Raw genomic sequence first — 25532 nt, 5'->3', positions numbered from 1 at the left:
AAGTTATGACCAATCAAAGATCCGCGACAAAACTGGCAAAACATTGTTCAGTGTAAAATGTGAATTTTCGATAAAAGGATTTTTAGCCTTAACAATATAAATGAAAGTTGTAGAATATGTTAAACCGACAACTTTCATAAAAAGAACGTAAGAATCTGACTTCGTATGAGTAAGTTATGATTTTTCTATGTTTCGGTTTAGCAGTAGACAGCTAAAAATTCGAAATAAAAATCGATCGATATTTAGCCGACACAACTTAAATGCGAATCGAAGGTCTCGTCAAAAGTAGTTCAACGGTAAACTAAAAGACGAAAACGGACGTCGGATGAAGAAGTTATGAATTTTTAACGGATTTCCTGTCCCGGTCTGTTAATAATAATAATATTAAAAATAAATCAAAATTAGCCGACGAAATCTAAACGAAAGTCGTAGAGTATAATTTTACCTATGCGTGCATATAAAGAACGTCAAAAACGGAGCTCGTATGCAAAAGTTATGAATTTCGCAAGTTTTTGGCACGAAAACCAAAAAATGTTGAAAACCGGGAAAAGTCGCATGGTCACCCTTCGGCCACGTCACCTCGCATGCGAGGCTTCCCCGTGTCACCACGTGTTTGCTGCTGATTGGACCGAAGTTACTCATGGCACCTCCTGATTGGACCGAAGTTCGTTCCACTTCTGATCCGACGCGCATCCGAGACTGCCTCTTGCTTCGCTTCTCCTTCTGACGCGTTCCCTCCTCGCATGCGAGACACCTGTCCTCCCTTCGGATCCGAGACTTTGGCCTCGTGGCCTACGCTGCTGACGCCACGTGTCCCGGTGACTCATCTCCTCGGCCGAACACTCGCCCCTATATAAAGGGTGCGAGACTCTCCGGTTCTTAAGCCATTTTTACACCATTTTTGCTCCTTTTTCACCCCTTTCACTTCCATAAACTCACAAACAAACCCCAAGGCCCCGGTATCATATCTAAAACCCGAAGCAAGACCCGAAGCCCCGGAATTCTCGAGAAGCTAACCTCTTTCCAGTCGAAGTGCTGCCCGCATAAAGCCCGGTTTTTAATCAAAAACGCACGGTTTCTGCGAGAAAGATCATCTATAGAAACGAAACGCTGCCCAAATCACCACTTATCAAGTGAGTTCATACCCCTATAATCTACCTTTTTAATGGTTTTTAAATGCTTTTTACGGGGGGGGGGGGGGTGGGGGGAGGGGGGAATACAAGTTGAACACAATATAAATTGTGTTAATAATTGTATGTGATAATAATCACACAAAGGAGTTCCTTATGCTTTTAAGGATTTCCAAATGCTTCCAAAATGACTTAAAGTCATGTTAAATCTTTAAAGTCATGTGAACTCTTTTAATACTGTTAAATTCTTTGAAAAAGGTTTTATAAACTATTTCAAATTATAATTGCCAAAATCATGTTTATATATGGATAAATATATAAATAAGATTTGAAGGGCTTAGGACTAATGAATTATCTTATTTCCTTTTGCTTGTTTGGATGTGGAATTAAGGTGGTGTTATATATCCGAACGTCGTTCCCTTCTTATATATATATATATATATATATATATATATATATATATATATATATATATATATATATATATATATATATATATTCTACATATATGAATATAAAATGTTACTTCATTCGGTATCATTACCTTTGTATCATGCTGAGCAAAGGTGTTCATCCATGAGAAATCATGCTAATCAGATAGAACATATAAATTATAATAGGTATAATTTATGATTCAAACTAAATATACAAGTATGATTCACGATTGTATACTTTTCATTCCAAAGAAATTACTAACAATTCATTTATCTATACCAGGATACGTATAATACTTTTAGTATATAGATAATATATTAAAGATGTAATAAGACATCATACCGGGTTTGCATTAACAAGGGTACAAATACAACGTACCAAGGTTAGCAATCACGGGGTAATAATACATCATACCGGGTTTGCATTAACAGGGGTACAAATACAACGTACCAGGGTTAGCAATCACGGGGTAATAATATATCATACCGGGTTTGCATTAACAAAGGTACAAATACAACGTACCAGGGTTAGCAATCACGTGGTAATAATACATCGTAATCTCGTTGAAATAATAAATTTGTGAGACTCTTCATGGTGTACTTATCTAAGTACGACCTTAAGTCCTGACTTATTAACCAGAATCTCCTGGAGGGAGAGCGTGAATTTGTGTATAGATCTATACGGGACTGACAATCTCGCACCTTCACTGTTCGCTACAGTTTGGCCGGCAGGCCTAGGGTGACAAATGTCATATCGTTTCCGACGCCTGAAGAACGTCGCATCAGGCACATCAGACATAGTAAGAAAAGATAATTACATCTTATATTTTTTACTTACCAAATATACCTTTTGTTAGTTTTTACTTATAGTAAAAACTACGTATCATGAAATCAAATATGGCAAATATACTTGTACTTCTGGTTTTGGAACGTTTAAAACCACAAATCAGTATTTTGGAAAATATAATATTTTCCAGGATTAATACCAATGTTTTACTGTAGAACGGATATAACTAAGAATACTTTTACAAATGAAACGGTTTATGGGATTAAACTACTTTTACAAATGGAACGGTTTTATGGGGATTTAAAACTACTATACAGAAACAGTTTTATGGGGATTTAAAACTACTTAGTAGATGGAACTTAGTCATTCACTCTCTTTAAACTAGTATAACATAAAGGACCTTTAGTGGCTAATTCTATAATTCTTTAGTTTATACATCAGAGTTATATATAACTAATATCCGATTGAAAATGAAATGTGTGACTTCCGCCTTACTTCTTGTTCCTTGTTTGGTTGTGGGCTTAGGGCGGATACACCCATTTAACTGTCCATTCAATATTAGGTTATATATAACTAGTATCAACTAAGTAATTGCAGAGGGAACTATTGAGGTTATCATTTTATCACATCAGGAAATATAGTATTTTCTGGAGGAACCAGTGAACTTTTCCAACGAACTTAGAGTATACTTTATGGAACTAAAATACTTATGAACTCACCAGCTTAAATGCTGATCTACTCTTTCAAAATAACTTGTATTCTCAGGAATCCAGTAGACAGGTACACTCCCGAAGCTTTTGAGAAGACTACCTAGTACCGTACTGCGACTCTTGTCTTCTACTGTATCTACTTTGGTGTTTGAATATGTAATGTTTAAACACTTATGTAAAACTTATACTTATTAATGAAATGGTTGTTTGTACTTTGATTACTATATTGCATGTGTTGTGATACATACATGAAGTCCTCCGCCCCCGAACGATTCCGCCGTTCTGGTTTTGGGGGTGTGACATCTTTCCTAGCAAACAAGATTCGCAAGTTGTTGGAAATATTTTTATGTGATTGTCACTTGAAATGAGTTGAGTATTGATTTACATTTTCTAACAAACATTATCAGAATGTTTCAGGTTGGAAAGATACTGAAGATTCAACATGTGTTTGAAGAATCAGATGTTAGAGCACTTGAAGTTTACTTGGAGCACTTGCTATACACATGGAGCACTTGTTGAACATGGATCACTTGGTGAAAGCTAGTTGGATCATCATGATCTCATATGGCACATCTAGATCATATGTGGAGCATCAAGACACTGATGGATCATTTGGAATATTGATGGTTCATCAGAAATATTGTTGACTCATCCACAACTCTATGACTCAACAAGAGTTGATGGCTCAACAGGAATACTTGGTGACTCAACTCAAGTCAATGGATCAACATGATCACATTGAGGGCTCAACAAGACTGCACATGACTCATCATGTACAATGAAGGCACATCCAAATGTACCCAAAGGAACATGAATTTCATCCATGGTCCATCATGAACATGTGGTGGTACATCTTCAAGTTCAAGACATAGTCCAACGTTCAAGAAACTACTCAACATGATCAACAACATTTATGGAAGTTGATGACATCTAAGAAGACAATTGAGCAACTTGATGCTCATGAAATTTTCACTGTTGATCATGAAGGTTCAAGAATTATGAAGACTCATAACTTGGATGGAACCCTAACGAAATACTAACGGAATTGGAATATTCCATCCATTCTCCGTTAAGTAGGGCAAAGGTGTCAACTAATGACTAAGTCTTGATAACGTGTCAACACCTGATTGGTCAAGCCATGTCATGAGCTTTTCCAAAGCCTATAAATAGGCCCCGTGGGATCCATTATAAAGTTGCTCTTCCTTGCTCATTTCAGATCATTCTGCACAATTATTGTTGAGATTAGTCTTCAGAGATCCATTTGAGTGTTTTAGCTTGTCTATCATTCAAACACTTGTAAATGTCAGAGTCAGTATTTTCAACACTTGTAACTGAATCGTGCACCTATCCTTGTGCCTAGTGAATACACTTCATGGGCAGATCGCATCAAGTACTACCTGGAAGGTCATGACTCTGACATTTGGACCTTCATCTCCACTAGAAAACATACTCCAGAATTCTTGAAGGACATCAGAGTTCCTGAAGCTGATGTCTCTCCTGAAACCTCCAAAGTTATCTCTGGATCTGTTTCCTCTGGTGCTCAACATCGTGACAGGAAAATAAAGAATTTTGAGGCTAAGGCAATACAAGAGCACTTATCTGGAATTCCTCATGACATATATGAGCAACTTCCTGATGAAGATAAGAGTTCACCCTTCAATGTCTGGAATGCACTCAAGAAACAATTTGAAGGAACTGATAAAATCCTTGCAAACAGGAAGAAAGCTGCATTGACAGACATGGACAACTTCAAGATGTTACCTCATGAAACTCTCTTTGATGCATATTCTAGGTACAACATTGTTGTCAACAGGGTGAAGAAACTCAAAGGAGAAAAATCGCAAGAGGATTTCAATCTGAAATTCTTGAACAGTTTATCTCCAAAATGGGATACAGTGCATATGATCATACTGCAAACTACAATCAATCTAGACACCATGTCTCTGTTTGATCTGTATGTTGAACTGCAACAACATGAGCCAAAGGTCAACAAGCTAGCTCAAGCAACTCCTTTTGATAATCAAGGACTTGCCCTGGGAAATTCAGCACCCATGGCAAATCTTTCTCAAAACTTGATTGCAAATCACAATCCAATCCCAAACCACTTTGCTGATCAGTTTGCCAACCAAGGATATGGAGCATATCCTTATTAAAGTTCGAGTATGGCTCAACAGTACAACCAGAATCCATACATGTCAACTCAACAACCTCTTCAGATCGCAAATGGGTACATGGCTAATCATCAAGCTTTCATTGGAACCACAATGGAATCTCCTCAAATCAATGAGGAAAAGGAGTGTGAAGAATGCTTGGCACTCCTGACCAAGTTCAATCCAAACTTCAAGAAGTTTGTGAACAAACCAACTGGGAACTTTAGAGCACAAAGTTATCAACAACCCCAACACTATCATCAAAACTCTGGAAACTTCCAAGGAGGAAGCAACAGTCAACAAAACTTCAACTCTCAGAATTCAAATTCTGAAAGTTACAATTCTCAGAGGATGAACTCAAGGGTTCAAGATAACAAGTTGAAATCCCATGAAGATAATGAAGTAATCAGGTGCCACAACTGTCAAGGTAAAAATCATTTTGCCAAGGATTGCAAAATGAAAACCAAGAAGGTCAAATACGAAGCATACTACCTTCAAAAAGTGAAGCAGATCAAGAAGCAGTCAAAAGACAAAGCCTTCATGGTCATGGAAACTCCAAGTGTGGAAGTCTGGGAAACAGATGATGAAGTAGATCAAGCTGAAGAAACTGAAGCCTACAAGAACTACTTCTATTTCATGGCTGATGACGACAAAGAGCCTTCTCCTCTCCATCAACAAGTTGTTGAAAAGGTACGATTTATGCTTCGTGATAATCATTTAACTATAGAGACTTTTAATGATGACATTAACCATATTTCTGAAATGATCAAAGAATATGTCACCAATGCTGAATATCGTGTCAGTTACTACAAAGATGAACTGACCGACACTCAGTTCAGACTTGAAGAACTGAGATGTCGTATGGCTAAGTTAGAAAATGACCTTGTAATCAAAACTGAGGCACATCTTACGTCAGTTGAACAATACGAAATTGTATTGAATCAACGTGACATTATTGCAAAAGACAATCGTGAGATGTACGCCCAAATAAATACAAAAGTCAATAGCTATAAGGCATCCAAAACCCTTCTTGAACAGAACTCACATGCCATTCTCAAGGGACCACAAACTTCATGGATCAAATATGGCCTTGGTTATGATGAAATGAACAAGGAAATCATGGGTCTCAATACTCAACCAAAGTTGTTAGCATGTGATCCAAGTCTCTTCACTAGAGACAATGAGGATCATAAAGAGGTGGTAACTTGCAGTCCCGATGTAATTGCCACTTCATCCTCAAGCATCCCATTGGAAGTTATATCATCCCATGATCTTCCAGACTCGTACACTGGTTCTGACTCTCAAGTAGAATTTTCTCTTGAGTGTCCTACCATTGAAAGTTTCAATTTAGAAGATGCCACTTCTGAAAAACCAAATATCCCTGACTCTAAATCTAGTGATAAACAGTCCAAATCATTTGAGCCAGTAGGATATTCCAACACTGAACCCATTGAATTTCTCAGTCAAGAAACATTTCCATCTCTTAGTGCTTCTGTCTCTGGAACAAAGGACTTAGGATGTAAATATTCTAAGAAACAACAGATTGGAAAATCTCCAACTCCAGTCAACAAGGATAACACCTTGAAGACTGTAAGTAACGATAAAATTGTTGTTGAAATACTCAAGAGACCTTTTGTTCCAATCAAGATCTCTTCACCCAGTTCTAAACCACAGGAGACAATTGTAAATCCAACTAATGTCTCTAAAGATAAGGGAAAAGAGTAAATTAATGTCTCTAAAGAACAAGGTCCAACTGTAGTCCATCCTTCAAAACCCAAAGTGGATAAGACTACAAATAATGATAAGGATAGGAAGACCAAGAGAGTACCTAAGGCTAAGCCAAGCCAAAGGAAGACCAGACATACCAGTCCTCCCAAAACTTCAAGGACTCAAAGAACCTCTCCTTCCAATCATGGTTTCTCGAATTCTGGATTTCCAAACCCAACTGGAACTAACTATCAGAAAAATTTCAGACCTAACAATCATCCTGATTTGTCTGAAATGATGAGACCAAGACCTGTTCAAACCAACCCTTTCATGTATCAGAATAGTAATTACCCTATGAATTATATTCTTGGTCCATATTATGGTTTTTCTTCGTCTATAGGAGGGAATCACATGTTTGGGGGAAACTCTGGGTTTCCAATGATCAATCAATTCAGGGGAAATACTAAGTTTCCCATGCTTGATCAGTTTGGAATGCCTGCGAACTATGGATTACCCTCTCTAGGAATTCCTACTCAGTTCACCAACTCTCCATTCTTCCCACAAACCAAACCTCAAAATATGACCTCTAGGAAAACAAAAAGCAAGGTCACAAAAAACCAAGCAAAACCCAAATAGGTTAATGCAAAACAAGAAAAGACTGTCCCAACTCCCACAAGTCCGAAGGAAGCTAACATTCAAGGACCCAAATCTACATGGGTACCTAAACCTTCTCTCTAATTGCAGGCTTTTTGTGTCGGGGTACCACATGATGACACATGGTACATTGATAGTGGATGCTCCAGGCACATGACCGGGCACAAAGGATATCTTAGAGATTTCAAGATCACAAAGCCAGGTCAGTATGTTACTTTCGGAAACAACATGAAGGGAGAAGTTATGGGACACGGAAACATATCAAATGGGAACTTTACCGTTAAGCGTGTAGTATATGTAGATGTTCTTAAACATAACCTTATCAGTGTTGCACAACTGTGTGACAATGATCATGAGGTTTTGTTCACTAAAACCAAGAGTTTGATTATGGATACCAACAAGCGCATCCTTGTTGATTCCCCACGAAATGGGAACATGTATCCTCTTGATATTGAACTAATTGAGGGAACTCCTGATATTTGTCTTCTTTCCAAAGCTACCTCTGACATTAGTTGGTTGTGGCATAGAAGACTCTCTCACCTTAACTTTGGTTATATCAACAAACTCATTGGAAAGGATCTTGTGAGAGGACTACCATTGTTAAAACTTGACAATGATATCCACACAAAAGTATAACATAATATAGTATATCTGAACCTCTTCAGCTTATACATATTGATCTGTGTGGTCCCACTACAGTTCCTAGCTTAAGTGGTAAGAAATACATTCTTGTGATTGTGGACGACCATACCAAATTCACTTGGGTGTACTTTCTGCAAAACAAATCTGAAACCACCAATGAGCTAATCAACTTCATTCGCTACATAGAAGTTAGGGTAGGCAAGCCACTTAGAAGACTGAGAAGTGACAATGGTGGCGAGTTCAAGAACAACGCCTTAGATAGCTTTCTTATATCTAAAGGCATCGAGCACAATTTTTCTGCACCCTACACTCCACAACAGAATGGTGTAGTTGAAACAAAGAACTGGACACTGTGTGAAGCTTCTCGATCTATGTTGATCTTCGCAAACCTACCAAAATACTTTTGGGCTGAAGCCACTACAGCCGCCTGTTTCACTCAAAACAGATCCCTAATCAACAACAGGCTTGAAGTCACTCCCTATGAAGTAATGAACAAGCGGAAGCCCAACGTCAAATTCTTTCACATCTTTGGCTGTCGTTGCTACATCAAGAACAATAGGGATCAACTAGGGAAATTTGCACCCAAGGCTGATGAAGGTATCTTTCTTGGATATTGCCTTCATGCTGCAGCCTATAGGGTTCTGAACAAAAGAACCAGGGTGATAGAGGAAAGCAATGATGTGACTTTTGATGAAAGTTATGTAAGGGTTCTGGATCCAAACCACTTTGGTCCTCAAATGGTAGTACCATTTGATAAAATGAACCAGCCATCACCTGCTAATGCTTCTTCTCCAGTCCATGCTATTGAAGTAGATTTTGATTTCCTCATTCCAACTCAACCTTCTGCCCTAGAATCAGAAAAGCTCACGAAAATAGCTTCTCCTGATGTCTCTCAACCTCATCAATCATCAAAAGTCTCAAGTTCCATCAAAGCTCCAGTTGAGGGGGAACCATCTTCTGAATCTTCTGAACCTTCTACCCCAACCTCCCATCATCAATCTGGACCAGTCATAACACCAGTCACTGCATCTTTCGAGGGGGAACCACCTTTGAACGGTTCCATTCTTAAAGGTACTTTACAATTCTCCTAACCATCCAGTCCATGGTTTCAGGGGGAACCCCACTCGACTGGTTCCAGTCCCTCAAGTTCCTTCACGTCTACTCCATCTGTTGAATTCAAGCATGCAACAGTTGAGGGGGAACCACCTGTTTCAGGTAGTTCTGGACTCTTCCAATACGATCTTTTTGAAGGAACATTCACTTCCGACTACCCTCCTCGTCCAAGAGAACAATATGAGGTAGTTTGCACTCCTCAAATCCATAAGGAAGCTCGCCTCACAAAATGGACAAAGGATCATCCAGTCGATCAAATCATAGGCGATCTAGATTCTGGAGTAGTGACTCGTTCAGCAACCAAGAATGAATGTGTATATGCAAGCTTTTTATCCATGATAGAGCCTAAAGGAATCAAAGAGGCTCTACAAGATGCAGATTGGGTAAAAGCAATGCAAGAAGAGTTAGCTGAATTTGAACGCAACAATGTGTGGGACTTAGTGCCAACACCAGAAGGAGTATCAGTTGTTGGTTCACGATGGGTCTACAGGAACAAAAGTGATGAAGATGGAGTCATCATCAGGAACAAAGCCAGATTGGTTGTTAAAGGCTACTCGCAACAAGAAGGCATAGACTATGATGAAACCTTTGCACCTGTTGCACGAATAGAAGCCATTAGGATTTTCTTGGCATTTGCTACACACAAGAATTTTAAGGTCTACCAAATGGATGTGCAGTGTGCATTCTTAAATGGCGAAATCGATAGGGATGTCTATGTTCAACAACCTCCTGGAATCGAAGATCCAAAGTTCCCCAACCATTGCTATAAGCTTCAAAAGGTTGTATATGGATTAAAGCAAGCTCCAAGAGCATGGTATGGAACACTGTCCAAATTCTTGGAAGAATCCAAATTTCAAAGAGGTTCTATCGATCCCACTCTCTTAAGGAAAATACACAACAATCATCTTATCGTCGTGCAGATCTACGTCGACGACATCATATTCGGTTCAACCAGTAAGGACCTTAGTGATGAGTTTGCTGAGTTGATGAAAACCAAATTTAGAATGAGTATGATGGGTGAGCTCAATTACTTCCTAGGTCTACAAGTTCGTCAATCTCCTAAGGGAATCTTCATTGGTCAAGAGAAGTACATCAAAAATCTGTTGAAGATATACTCCATGGAGAATGCATCATCTGCAAAGACACCAATGTCAACATCTTACAAGCTTGATTCAGACCTTGATGGGAAATCTGTAGATCAGAAACACTACAGAGGAATGATTAGCTCATTACTGTATCTTACAGCTAGTCGACCAGACATCATGTTTTCAACATGTCTGTGTACACGCTTTCAAGCCAATCCCAAGGAATCACATCTCATTGCAGTCAAAAGAATTTTCAAATAGCTGAAAGGAACTGCTTCTCTGGGTCTATTCTATCCTGCTAAAGGCAACTTCTATCTCCAAGCCTTTACTGACTCAGATTATGGAGGATGCAAGCTCGATAGGAAGAGCACTTCTGGTAGTTGTCAATTCTTAGGAGGTAGATTGGTCAGTTGGACCTCAAAGAAGCAAACATGTGTTTCAACCTCTACTGCTGAAGCTGAGTATGTTGCTGCCGCCAGTTGTTGTTCTCAAGTGCTCTGGATGCAAACACAACTGAGAGATTATGGATTCAAAATGCAACATATACCAATCTATTGTGACTCTAAGAGTGTAATTGTAATCTCTCACAATCCAGTCAACCACTCAATGACCAAGCACATTGATATCGGGTATCACTTCCTTAAAGATAATATTCAAAAAGGTCATATTGAGCTTCATTTTGTTCCTATAGAAGAAGAGACTGCAGATGTGTTCACTAAAGCTTTGGATGAATCCAAGTTCTTACACTTTCTAGGACGACTTGGCATGCTTAATCCAGATTTTCTACGCATTTGAAAACTTTTTCTTTCTCACTTTTTTAAGAAAACTCCAAAAATATTTTATTTCTAATTCATTGTTTTTTGCTTTACTTTTTCACAAAAAAAAAAAAAAAAACCAAAAAAACCAAAAAAAAGATTTCACAGTTTTACTTTACATAAGAGAAAGCTACAAAAAGACTTTATTTTCTGTATTGTGTCTTTACTTTAAACAAAAGAAAATACCAAAAAAATTTTAACTTTATTTTTGTTAGGAAAATGCAAGTTGTCATCACAACTATGCTAATGAAGAAGGTTAGTTGCTCCACACTTTATTGATTTTTCAAAATACTAAATTATGTGGTTCTTCAGTTTGCTTCAGTACACAACTAATATTGGTACTTCAGTGACCATTAACAAGCTTCATGGTTATACTCTACTTAGAGCTATAACATACATCAAGTACTAATGTTATGTGGGATAATTTGAGGCGAACTCTAAGGTTTAGTTAAGCCAATGTGTTATATTATATTTGTGGCTTCCCTGTCCTAGTGAACTCATGAGACAAAAATGTGAACTTGTGTAGTTTGAGGGACATAAAAAGTTTTGCCTTGTGAATATCTATACCCAATAAAAATCTTCTTAGTTAAAACAAAGCGAGTCAAGTTCCAAGTATATCTGTTTAATTTCTGCACTTTGAGTCTAGTTATATATTCAATAAATTATAGTTCAGGAGTGGAGTCAATTTGTGACCTATGAGAACTCGGCCAGTAAACCCCACGGGATAAGTAAAATATTTCCACCTGCAGTACATTAACGCGGATCGGACCGGGAAGAAGTCCGCTACATGGGTTTTCATAGAAAGTCATGGACTCCATTAGTGACCTAAGAGATTCCGAGCACTCCAATGAATTTCTTAGAAAGTCACAAACTAAAGTACAAATAGAAGTAAAGCTAAGAATTATTTGCTTGTGTACTTTGTCAAACTTAGAGTTATAAGAAAATATTCAAAAAAAAATCTAGTTATATTCTTAGGTCAACTATTATATATAATATATTTTTTTTCTTTTAAAGTTGTGTCACTTGGAATTTGGCGATAGCTTTTGAAACAAAAGGAGTAAATGAAAAGGTATAGGTGGTAGGAATGCCAAAAATGAATGTTGTTCAAAATAATTGGGGAACGTTTATGAGGATTGTCAGTATTTAGGGCTTGGGAAGTAAGTAGGCCTTAGACACAAATATACACAGTGCGGTGAGACATAATTGGTGAGTACAAATCGGGTTATTCTGTGTGATGTTAAGGAATTCAAAACATAATAATCCACAAGGGAATTCTTTACAATGCGAAGTGAAGAATCAAACACAGAATTTAGTTGCTTGATAAATCTGTAAGTAACAGCAGATAATCCTCAATGTCTCTAATTCAGTCAATAAGTGTTTCCTTAAAGTTCTTGTTTCCACATGCACACACTTCACTGCATTTTACTATTTCCTTCTCAGATTCTCTATCCATATGCACACACATCACTTTCAAAGTTAGATTATTCAGTGTTTGCACTTTTATACTTTCTGTTTAACTCATGCCTTAGAAAATAGGTAAAGCAGCTAAGTAAGATAGAGAATATCACTTACTTGATCATAAAACATCCTTAGCCAAGTGAAGCATCTTATGACAATAGATCATCCTCTTCAAGAAAACCATATGTGTCTGTCTTGGTTTATGGAGCATTCTTGTACATTGTGAAGAAGTTCAAAATCAAAAGCCTTAAAGAACCATCTTGAAGCAACTTCGTGCTCTTGGACCAATATGGAACAGCTTCAGGAACATGGACCAAATTTGAAGCAACAACATAAAATTTGGACCATCTTGGACCATCTCCTCATCTTTGGACCAAATGGACGAATAAATGACGCATCTTCATCAACTTGATCATCTTGATAATCTTGACCATCTTGAGGCATGTTGGACTATCTTCATCAACTTGATCATTTTGATCATCTTGACCATCTTAAGGCATCTTGGACTATCTTCATCAACTTGATCATCTTGATCATCTAGACCATCTTGAGGCATGTTGGACCATCTTCATCAACTTGATCATCTTGACCATCTTGAGGCATGTTGGACCATCTTCATCAACTTGATCATCTTGATCATCTTGACCATCTTGAGGCATCTTGGAATATCTTCATCATCTCGATCAACTGGAACTATCTCAGAGAAACTTCACAAACGTTGGACCATGCTCAAAAACATTGGAGCATGATCAAGAACACTGGCTCATGATCACAGCTAGAAGCATCTTCAACCAGTTGATGCATCACGCCCATGTGTTTCATGTTGGGTTTTGAGCATTCTAACACTCCTGTGGTGTACATGCAACCCTAAATACCTTGGATCTATGTTTTCTCTGTTATACATGCAAATATCAATTTTCCAAGGTATTGTTCTAACTAGCATAATATAAAGTACACATAATATAAATTCTAGTAGAGTTACATACCTCTTGTTTGGTGCTTGATTCCATGAAGCTCAAGAGCCTAGTGCCCCAAATGTGACACCTCAAATGGTTCACACAACATCATATGCACTTGGAATAACATAGAGAGAAATCATCACTTCATGAAATCGGCTTGCCCTCTTCATGCACACATGGTGGACGATTTTGCAAGAATAAGATGCTTATATAGTTGTTACAATTAGGGTAAACCCTAATTGTCATGGCTTTCCATTTCCTTGGATCCATGGGTTCAAATACACCATGGAGCATCCTATGGGTTTTGGCCCAACTTGATAATCCATGGAGTCTTAGCCCACTATACAAGTATGGATGATTTACACAATCAACCCATATATTTAATTAGTCTTCTTTTGATCACTTAATTAATTCTAGATTAATTCTTGATCAATACTAATTAAATAATCTCATTAATATATTAGAACTTATAATATATTAATAAACCTTAAGTGTTATTTCTCTCATTTTAGTCTATCCAAATGCATGATGCCATGCAACCCAAATGGACCATGTCGGGTCAGGTCAAGTATATACCAATTATAGTTATGGACTTAGACACTAATCCAACAGTCTCCCACTTGGATAAGTCTAATAACTATTATTGCAAGTATGCCTTCACAACCCGACCAGCAATCGTAGCTCTTAAAAGCTGCTGCCGAACTCTGAACAAATCAGTAACGCGTACATTAGATAAGTGATCATATATTCCTCCATTCTAGATATCATATGGACTGAGACATGGATTATAATCATTCTCTCTGTCCATCTGTTGTTTCCTGATTTCCGATTTATGACGATGGACTAATTGAACAAATCAAATCAGTCCTGGCCCGGCCGAGCACTTACGTTTTGTCATCACTAAATCATCGAGGGCCCACAGATATCGCTTTTATCCCGAAGGTAAAAGGAATGGATAAACTTCGACTCATATGCTTGTACTGACTACTTGTTGAATCATACACAAAGGCACGTTTTATAACATCGAGTTACCAATGCGTTTACGTGCAATCAATGTATAACCAACTCATAGTCAACAACTCATATCTCTAGGTTTGAAGAATATAAGATATTATCGTCTCATGATTCACTCGTGATAAAATCCATGAAGTGATTCAAATGAGCGTGGGTTGAATCCAATACTCAGAACTTATGAGCATTCATGAATGTTGTTGCAACCACTGCTATGTCTAATGCACATTAGACAAATCATACAAGCCAAATTCATGACAGTCTTGATTCATATCTACTTCCAACATATGACCGACTGTGGATGGTTTAAATAACTTAGTCATTCAGGAAGAATGACCTAGTTATTCTGGAAGTCAAAACATGCAAAGTGAAACACAAGAATAATAATAATCCTATATGGCCCCAACACTTTGAGTGTACATAAAAACCCTTTTATCTAAGCACCATATTGATTACTCATTATTCATGTTTCGATTAATCAACTTAATACTTGAATTGAAACAATAGTCATGCCATGCTCCAAGCATGCACACTATGTTCGTCCAAACAATAGCTATGCCATACTCCAAGTATGCACACTATGTTTACATGTGGTCCTCTCTTTGTGAAACATATCGATTGACAACATTTCAATGATGCTCATTTCACAATCCCAAATCCTTTACAATAAATGTAAAAACACCAAATTCTTGTCATTTACCGTAATCTTGTTAGATTCTAAACTTATATGGAATGATCCTCTTGTAATGAATATGCACACAAGTCACAAAGACTTGGCAATAGACATTACAAAGTATTCAAATGGAAAGCAATTCCATGGAAACGAAGTCTCAAATTTAAAGTACATTCCTTTGAACATCCTTCTTTGCGTTAAGTTCTTTAATCTTACACAGATTCAAAGAATAACTTCCACCTATGGAAACAATTCCACATTCCCATTTCGCCCATCACTTTTGAACAAGAGTTGCCTCTTTTCAAAATATGTCAATATGGTCCTTACTCTATACTTCCAATTGTCCATGAGTAACCAATCTTTGGTAAACCTCAAATTCTCCTCGACAATTGCTTAATCATTTTAGTCATATCCAGTTCTAATCCCTTTTCCCTTCTTAATTCCCTAAGCATTAGGAAAATTTAGAATGGATGAATATTATAGCACATGCAATCGATCCTATATCTGAAGCATATGGGACACGATTCATGCTATAAAAAATTTTTATTTGCCATATTCTCACAATTCGAACTATGAAGAGGTATGCCGTAATCATAATCGAAATTTTGAGAACGCAACATATATAGAATTTCCTTATGTTGAACCATTCCAACATAACATTCATATATATCCTAGACTAAAGTTGATTAAAATTTCAATCTAAGCTTGTAGAATTGGAATGAAGTATAAAATCCTCTCCCTTAATTATAGGGAAACAACTTTTCAAAGCGAATTGAAACTTTTGTTTTCTATAATTAACATTGCTAACTTGCAACATAATCATCATGCTCCCACTAGCATAATGATTATTATCTTACTAGCATAACACTTATGCTCCCACTAGCTTTGACATGTACTCAGAAATCAGCTGGACTTCTAGAAAAAAAACAATTCTTTATTGACTTTCTTACCAAAGTTCAGATTTCTGATAGAAGATGCTTTGATAAGACTTTATGAAAATCATACACCTTTCCTTAGATAGCTCACTTGTGTGTCTAAACAATTATGAAGAGGGATGCCGTAATCATAATGTTTAGACCTTTTGTCATTCTCACAATTGCTATCTACTTAAAATCTACTTAGTGAAAGAGTTTCCTCACCATCATTCTCATGAATCGGAGAGAAACCTTATGACACTTAAATTTAATGGTGTATGTGTTCCTATCCATGTGAGTTTGTCATAACCATAATCACAAGACAAGGTTAGAGGCAAATCCAAACACATATGGACTGAGCTTGTGCAATCTTAATTTCTTGCCAACTGGCAGCACAAGGGCCTGCCATTGCTTCCAAGTTGTTATGCAACCAATTGAGAACTCTCAGAACTCCTATGCAAAGCCAACTTTAACTGGAATAGGCACAGAAATGTCAACACGATAGGTTATAAACCTCAAGTCATGTGCTAGTGAAGAACTTCAGGTTTTATTCTTGATTAGTTCTTGGAACTTTCAAGAGCTTTAAGACTCCCACTGTCCTCTTGACATATAAGACTCTCTTGTCAAGAACCATTTCTTATCAAGGGTCAGTGCAGATTCTTATCAAGACTAACACTTCACATAATTGGCCTTAGTTGGTCTCTGTTTAACCCAAAACATCACAACTTACCAATTTCAAATGCACAAGAGTAAGAAAACATTTTACTCTACATTTGACAAGTGTTTTAAACCTTTCTTAATATTATGTCACTCAAGGCTCAATCTTGGAGTATGACTCTAAGATTTTATTTTGGAACGAAGTATGATTTATCCTTTGATTTAACCATTTCCACAATTCACGATTCCTCTCCTTAGCCACCAAATGCACTAAGGTGTCCTTAGAGGATCAATTGGGATATGGTTCCATAATCACTAAGATAATCATAAAACAAGATACACAAGTACTCTCCCATCTCTTCAGATTGGAGAAACTTTTATCTTTCTGCCTTATTTGATTCTTCTTATTCAACCTTTGTGGTGGACCTGACTAGTACACAACCTAATGTACCCAATCCTTTAGTCCTTCGCTTGACTCACATGCGAATGTGAACAAGGAATTAGTCTTAATTTACCAAAGATGAAAAATCTCATTCATCACACAATACAACTTGCATGATTCCAAGTTTCTATCCAACTGAAACTTGGGTGATGAGAATCTTTCCTTATTTGATAAATTATGGCACTACCACAAACGAAAGAATCAAATTCATTTTCCAATATTGCTTATCAATGGAAACATATAAACAACAATTTTTCACAAATGCCTTTGTAACGATAATTAAAATAAATAAAATCAAAACTTTTCATTTATATTAAAACTTGCGGAAAAACTTGTCCTTACAATGCAAATTCATATGAAAACTTTGTTGTTATCTATTCCTAAGCAATATCTCATAACTCTTATGTAGTGGCTCAAAATTCTGGTCATCGAACCATGCGATTAGAATCAGCACACTTTTACTTTAAGCTTCCTTTGATTCTTCAAAAACATCAAAATGTAATTACATTACATCATGTATTAAGAATCTCCAAAAGAGACTTAAGAGAGTTAGATAACGAACTTTACCTGAATTAGAGTCAAACTTTTGACTTTACCATCCTTATGAGGTTTCAGGTAAATTCGGCAGCTTCGCAACCAATGCCCCTTTTCTTTGGCAATAGGCACATATGGACTCTTTGGGAATGGCACATGGGACTATCTCAGACTTAGCCTTTCTCTTTACCATTTGGTCAACCGAGTTGACTATGGCCGATCCCTTTCCATTGGGAAGAGAAAGTTTTTCTGGATTTCCAGTGTCATCATTGTCAATATCCACGAAGTTTTGGGAAGTCGATCTTCTAATCAAATTTGCTTTACCAGTGTTCCAAATCATTGATGATTCAGCATCACCAAACAAATGGATAAGATCATTAAAGGGTCATGTCGTGATCTGTCATCAGGGAGTGACTGAAGAACCAAGTCAATAGCCAGTTACCTCGAGACTTCGACACCCGACTCTCCCGACTTGTCAATATGTGACTTAATCTCCAAGACCTAAGCACACATAGACTTTGTCTGCCAATAGGGATTGAGTGACTTAGAACTTATCAAGTCTTGAAACTTGTGGGATAGGGAGATTTATTGGAGGAGGTGGAGGAAATGAAGTATGATTTCCAGTCCCATTAGTGCTCAATAAAGGGATTAGTCTTTCACCTTTATTGCCTTATGGGATATCATCTTCATTAGGATAGCTTGTTCCTAAAGATTTGGGAAGACCATAGTTGTCTGAAGGAGACATCTATAAGGGAGAAATCCAAGTTAGTTGATTTAAAGTCCTTAATATAACACCCAATATGAAATATTAAGGCTAGGATCCAACAACCTATTTATAACTGGACGGGGGATGCCGTAATCCGAGTTATAAAATAGTTGAAGGTATGTAAATGACGATTTACCAATTTCCATCATGAAAAACGAAATATAATTAAGTTTTAATTGGATTTGAAACTCCTAGATCTTTAGAGATACATTGAACTTTCAATGGCATGTTTGAATCTCGATTGTGCCCTCTCAAGTTTGTGACTGGGATGCCGAGGATCACAAACAAGGTGTGAATAACCATGCAAATTGACTTGGTACCCTTAATTTTATCACCTAATCGATGTGCCGGTTAACCACACACGCTCCACCGATCTATAATAAAGTCAAGTTACCCTTTGCCACTCTTACTAGTCCTTATTAGTGTGTCGGTTAACCACACACGCCCCACTAACGACTTGGTAAGTTACAAAGTGTAATTCCATGGGTTAATACCTATTTCACATTTTCCTAAGTAACTGAGATTGGGAATTTATAAGTGTTTAGTTACTTAGTATTTATCATTATACTTTTAATGAAGGGAGAATTATAGTCCTTTCCTACCCGTTCGGCTAACGACCCTCCACCAGTCAAGGAAGCGGTGGGTGAGAATGGACACCCATTAAACTGTCATTTTATAGGCAGTAACTTTATACCCCCCTTATAGACCGGCTTCGTGAATGAGGCCTACTAATGGTAAGATTGACTTTATCTTATACATATCTATATAATTAAAATTATAATAATAGTATAAGGGTGTATTTTAAACATTTAAAATACTTAGTGGTTTAATCTATTAATTAAACTATACGCTTAATTTAATTAAACTTAAACCATGTCTTTATGGAATTATTAACTCTTTTAATTAAACACTTTAATTAATTTAATGAAGTCCATAAAGTTTGAATTTTAGCTTTTAAAATTCTAAGGGTTCAATTTGGAATTAAAGTATACATAAAGAGTAACTTTACAAATTCCAAAACTTGAGGGCAAGTTTTGAAACTATTCAAGACTTTTCATTTCATAACTTATGAGTTTAATGTACATTAAAATGAAGACTCTTCATTTTTATGTAACTCCTTTTCTTTTAATGACATCTTTTAAAGAAGTGACTCTTTAACATCCATAACTTGAGGACAAGTTATGGAGTCATAATATTATTTAATGAAAATGACTCTTCACTTTTATGTAACCTATGACACTTTTATGAGTTTTAAGATTCATAAATATGAATTTTCATATAACTTGAAGACAAGTTACAAAAACATATTTTATGAACTCCTTTTAGATTAATTTGGATCAAAAACAACTAAAACACAATTTTTTTCATTAATCTAAACTAACTCATAAATCAAGGAAACATAAAAAACTTTTGGTAATCCATAATTTGAGGACAAGTTATGGACTCCTTACAATTTCATTGAGATCAAGAATTATAATAACAAACAATTTGCACATAATTCCTATGATCTACCAAAACTCATAAGCATGAACATTCACAATCAACAATTTTCAAGAATTACATAAACATATATAAACTTGAAACTTTGATTATAGCATTGAAATTGGTTTAACATAATCATTACCACATTAAAAACAGGTTTTATAAGACCAAAACAGTCAAAGGTAATGATTCTAGACCAATTCCAGCACCAAAACTCGAAGATATGCTGTTTGGGGGTCCAACTCGTTGAGTGCACGAACCAACTCGACGAGTTGGATGCATTTTGTCTTGGACTCGTCGAGTCCATCAGTGAACTCGGCGAGTCCACTGTCCCAGCAGCAAAAAAACTTCGATTTTAAGCAGTTTGCATCAACTATAAGTGAAAACAAGCCTAGTCTTTGATACCACTGTTGGGTTTTGAGCATTCTAACACTCCTATGGTGTACATGCAACCCTAAATACCTTGGATCTATGTTTTCTCTATTATACATGCAAATATCAATTTTCCAAGGTATTGTTCTAACTAGCATAATATAAAGTACACATAATATAAATTCTAGTAGAGTTACATACCTCTTGTTTAGTGCTTGATTCCATGAAGCTCAAGAGCCTAGTGCCCCAAATGTGACACCTCAAATGGTTCACACAACATCATATGCACTTGGCATAACTTAGAGAGAAATCATCACTTCATGAAATCGGCTTGCCCTCTTCATGCATACATGGTGGCCGATTTTGCAAGAGTAAGATGCTTATATAGTTATGGACTTAGACACTAATCCAACAGTTCATTAAGTCCACATAGAGCATAATAAATGTGTCATGCACGTTTTGAATAGGTCATACATCTTTTTAATGAGCCACACGCATTTCGTGTAGATCATGCACATCTCAAGTGACCCATGCACGTTTCAAGTAGGCCATGCACATGTCAAGTATGTCATGCACGTTTCGAGTAGATCTTTCCTTAGGCCCCATGCAAGTCTCAAAGATAACATCCATGTATGCACCACCTTTTCTTTCTTGATTCTCAAGGCATCATTCTCGCGCTCGCGACTCAAGTTGACATTCTCCTATTTATACTTGAGTACCATCCAAACCTTATGGGCTCACTTATTGGCCCATGCAAGCCCTATTTCGGCCCATTGAGAAACCCTAGAACCCTTCAACTATAAATACCTCACTTCTACTTCTCATTCTTGCTTTTTCACTCTCTCACAAATTCTTACCTTCATACTCACTTGGAGCAACAAGGCGTCGTGAGCAACAGTTGCGTATGCAACATGCAACTTAAGTTGGTGAGAAGCAAGAAGTAGCCTTGGCACAACAGCAAGTTTGGCTCAACAACAAACCCATTTTCGAAAAACCTCTCTTGAGCCACAAGTTTTTTTGTTGTAAAACCCTAGTTTGGCTCAACAACCATCCTATTTTCGAAAATCCCTTCTTGAGCCACAAGTTTCTCTCAAAACCCTAGTTTGGCTCAACTACCTCCCTATTTTCGAAAAACCCTCTGGAGCCATAACTCTTCTTAAGTTGCAAACCCTAATTTGGCTCAACAACCATCCTATTTTCGAAAATCCCTTCTTGAGCCACAAGTTTCTCTCAAAACCCTAGTTTGGCTCAACAACCCTAGTTTGGCTCAACAAACCCTAATTGTGATCAACAAGGATTTTGGATGTCCTCTTGAGTCATTCCTTATTTCGAAATCCTTCTTGATCCTCAACAACCTTCTCTTGAGTCATCACTAATTTCGAATTCCCTCTTGAGCCATCAAGTAATTTCGAAATCCCTCTTGAGCCATTCATGATCAACAAGGTTTTTGTGCCCTCTTGATCCATCAAGTAATTTCGAAATCCCTCTTGAGCCATTCATGATCAACAAGGTTTTTGTGCCCTCTTGAGCCATCAAGTAATTTCGAATTCCCTCTTGAGCCATTCGTGATGAACAAGGTTTTTGTGTCCTCTTAAGCCATTCATGATCAACAAGGTTTTTATGCCCTCTTGAGTCATCAAGCAATTTCGAATTCCTTCTTGACCCAAGCCAAAATTTCAAAATTCACTCCTGATCATCAACAACCCTATCTTGATCACCAAGCAATTTCGAAAACCTTCTTGACCCAAACCCTATTTTCGAAATTCACTCTTGATCATCAACAACCCTATCTTGATCATCAAGCAATTTCGAAAACCTTCTTGACCCAAACCCTATTTTCGAAATTCACTCTTGATCATCAACAACCCTATCTTGATCATCAAGCAATTTCGAAAACCCTCTTGATCATCAAGTAAATTCGAAATCCCTTCTTGACCAAACCCTAATTTCGAAAAACCATCTTGATCATCAACAACCCTATCTTGATCATCAAGCAATTTCGAAAACCTTCTTGACCCAAACCCTATTTTCGAAATTCACTCTTGATCATCAACAACCCTATCTTGATCATCAAGCAATTTCGAAAACCCTCTTGATCATCAAGTAAATTCGAAATCCCTCCTTGAGCCATCCCATTTTCGAAATTCTATCTTGATCATCAACAACCTTATCTTGATCATCAAGTATTTTCGAAATCCCTTCTTGAGCCATCCCATTTTCGAAATTCTCTCTTGATCATCCACACCCTTATCTTGATCATCAAGTATTTTTGAAATCCCTTCTTGAGCCATCCCATTTTCAAAATTCTCTCTTGATCATCCACACCCTTATCTTGATCATCAAGTATTTTCGAAATCCCTTCTTGAGCCATCAAGTAACATCGAAATTCCTCTTGAACATTGCTTATTTCGAAACTCTTCTTGAACCTCAACAACCCCCTCTTGATCATCAAGCAAAACCGATGTTATCTTCTTGAGTCATCAAAATTCCTCTTGAGCACTCCTTATTTTGCAACTCCTCTTGATCCACAATTTTTTTTTATCAACAAGGATTTTGAATTCTCTTGCTCATCAAGTACAATCGAAACCCTTCTTGACCCACAAGTATCTTTGTGATCATCAAGTAAAATCGAGACTACCCTCTTGAGCCATCTAATCTCTCTTGCTCAATCTCTTTTTCTTTGTGATCATCAAGTAATATCGAGATTACCCTCTTGAGCCACACTTCTCTTCTTGTTCTAGACTTCTATTCGTGATCAAGCAAACCAAGATACCTCTTGCGCCAATTTTTTTTTCTCTCTTGGGTATCAAGATAACTCTTACGCCACTCGTGATCAACAAGGACTTCGTAGACCTCTGTTGAGCCATTTTCTTTTTCTTTCTTGTGCAACACCCCTTCTAACCCTACCCTTCATTCGCTAACCACTCTTGCGCCAAGAACCTTTCTTGCGCAACATCTGTTCACAAAAACACTTCTTGTGCCATATATCTTTAGGGCGCAACATCTATGCTTGGCACATCAATCAAAAACGCTTGGATACTTATTCATCTTCCATCTGTGATTGTTGAATAAACCTCATGTGCCATTGAACAATGTGATATTCTCGTTGGCATCACACACGCCTGGCGCAACTCCTCTCCCTTGTGTGCCATCAACCCTAGTGAGTCTCCACATATTTTTTCTTTTCTGGCACATTTGATCACGAAAACAATCTCATGCACTCCATAATAACATCCTTGGAGATTGGAGGTACATCAACAAAAATATTTTGGGCGCAACCTCATCTCGTTTTCATCTTGGCGTATCCTCTGTTCGGTACAACATCCATTGGCATCAACCTCATCTCGTTTTCTACTTGCGCCACCTGTTGTGAATCAACCTCTTAGAGCAGCATCACCGGGTGAAACATCCTGTACAAATGATCATATTTACCAAACCCTTTGAGCGAACATCCACCTATTGTTGTTAGTTATTGGCTGGTCTTCAATCCATGCTCTTGTCCATCTCACTCACGTACCTTCTGCTCAATATGTGGAAGTTGGAAACACATCCTTAATCCCCCATGCACATTCACATGGAGTGTTTTGTGTTTGAATAACTTGTAATTGGATCTGATGTCATAGAGATATTCAAAATTACAAGTGAACAAATTGTTTGTTTGATGTCTTGATCACGTTGTACACACACATGCATAATGTGTCTCTTCTCACCAAATCCGTTCACATGCAGCTTATTTTGGTCACAAAACATTATGTGGAAGTGTTCGTTGAACCCAAACACATAGCAGCCCTTCATGTGCCTTTGATTACCTCTTCCGCATTATCCGACACGTTCGTTTCTCTTCTTCACTCTTGAATAATCAAGAGCATGTAATTCTTTTTCTTTTGTATTTGGTTTATTTAATTTAATCGCAGCAACAAGACCCACCAATTAAGCCCACGATATGTTGCTGTGAAGATGCAAAAAGTTATTTTTTGTGACAATTGGCTATCTTTTTTTGTGACACTTGCATGCAGCTTTTGTGACAGTTTGGGTGTCAAAAAAGGAATACGTAAATTGTGGTGATAATATATCATACAATTTTTTGTTGGTTACACACTCACACACATGCACGATTCATCTTTTTCATATATTCTTTTCCTTTTCTTTTTTTTTTTTCAATTTTTTTAAAATTTTTTTTTAATTTTGATAGCTATCTCTTGGATAAGGCATCAACAAACACTATCCTATTTTAAATTTCACATCATTATCAGGTTCTTAGTGTTTATCTGATATTCAAGGGATATATCTATAGTTTTTATTTTTTTTATCCAAACCTATTTTGAAAATATCATTTATGATAAAAATATATATATAAATTTTTTTTTGTTTTTTTTTAAATTTTGTTTTGATACGCTATGGTCCTATAAAGCCTAGACCTAACAACTTTGTTTTATCATAACACTCGTTGATATGATTTAGAAAAATATGAAAGTATTTTTTTTTCTTCGTTTGTCGAAAAAGATAAAGTTTTTCATTCTTATTTAACACTTGATATTTTCTTCAAACTTCTGGCCTAAATAAAACACAACACGAGTTTGCAAGTTATTCCTATTTGTCACTTAATTTTTCTTATCTTGACAAAACAATTTTTGTCTAGATCATGCAAATTCGAACATTTTTTTTATTCAATTCAAAAAATTTCAATTGTCATGTTGACAGTTAAAATTTTCTTTAACCAAATTTTTCAAGTTCTAGAAACACATTCTCTCGAATAATTTTTAAAGTTTTTTTGTATATCTGCTTCAACAGAAAATTCCATTGAAGCAGAGGGGGAAAATGTTAAATCAATATTTTTCCTTTTGCACACTTTTTACAACTCCTTATTTCAGTAACCATCACATAGGGGGAAACTGTTGGGAATATTTTTATGTGATTGTCACTTGAAATGAGTTGAGTATTGATTTACATTTTCTAACAAACATTATCAGAATGTTTCAGGTTGGAAAGATTTTGAAGATTCAACAATTGTTTGAAGAATCAGATGTTGGAGCACTT

The 25532-nt window shown here is 36.8% G+C and overlaps 1 pseudogene; it reads right to left on the bottom strand.

Annotated features, from left to right (window-relative positions):
- Window positions 1-10857: 10857 nt before the first annotated feature.
- The window catches only part of LOC145163366 (uncharacterized), a 55770-nt pseudogene continuing 41095 nt past the window's right edge, over window positions 10858-25532 (bottom strand).

This window comes from Lactuca virosa, chromosome 3 (assembly GCF_052849685.1).
Source record: "Lactuca virosa cultivar CGN04683 chromosome 3, Lactuca_virosa_CGN04683_v6, whole genome shotgun sequence".
Classification (NCBI taxonomy): domain Eukaryota; kingdom Viridiplantae; phylum Streptophyta; class Magnoliopsida; order Asterales; family Asteraceae; genus Lactuca; species Lactuca virosa.
Note: the sequence above shows the minus strand (reverse complement) of the source record. Positions and strands in the feature narration are given on the sequence as shown.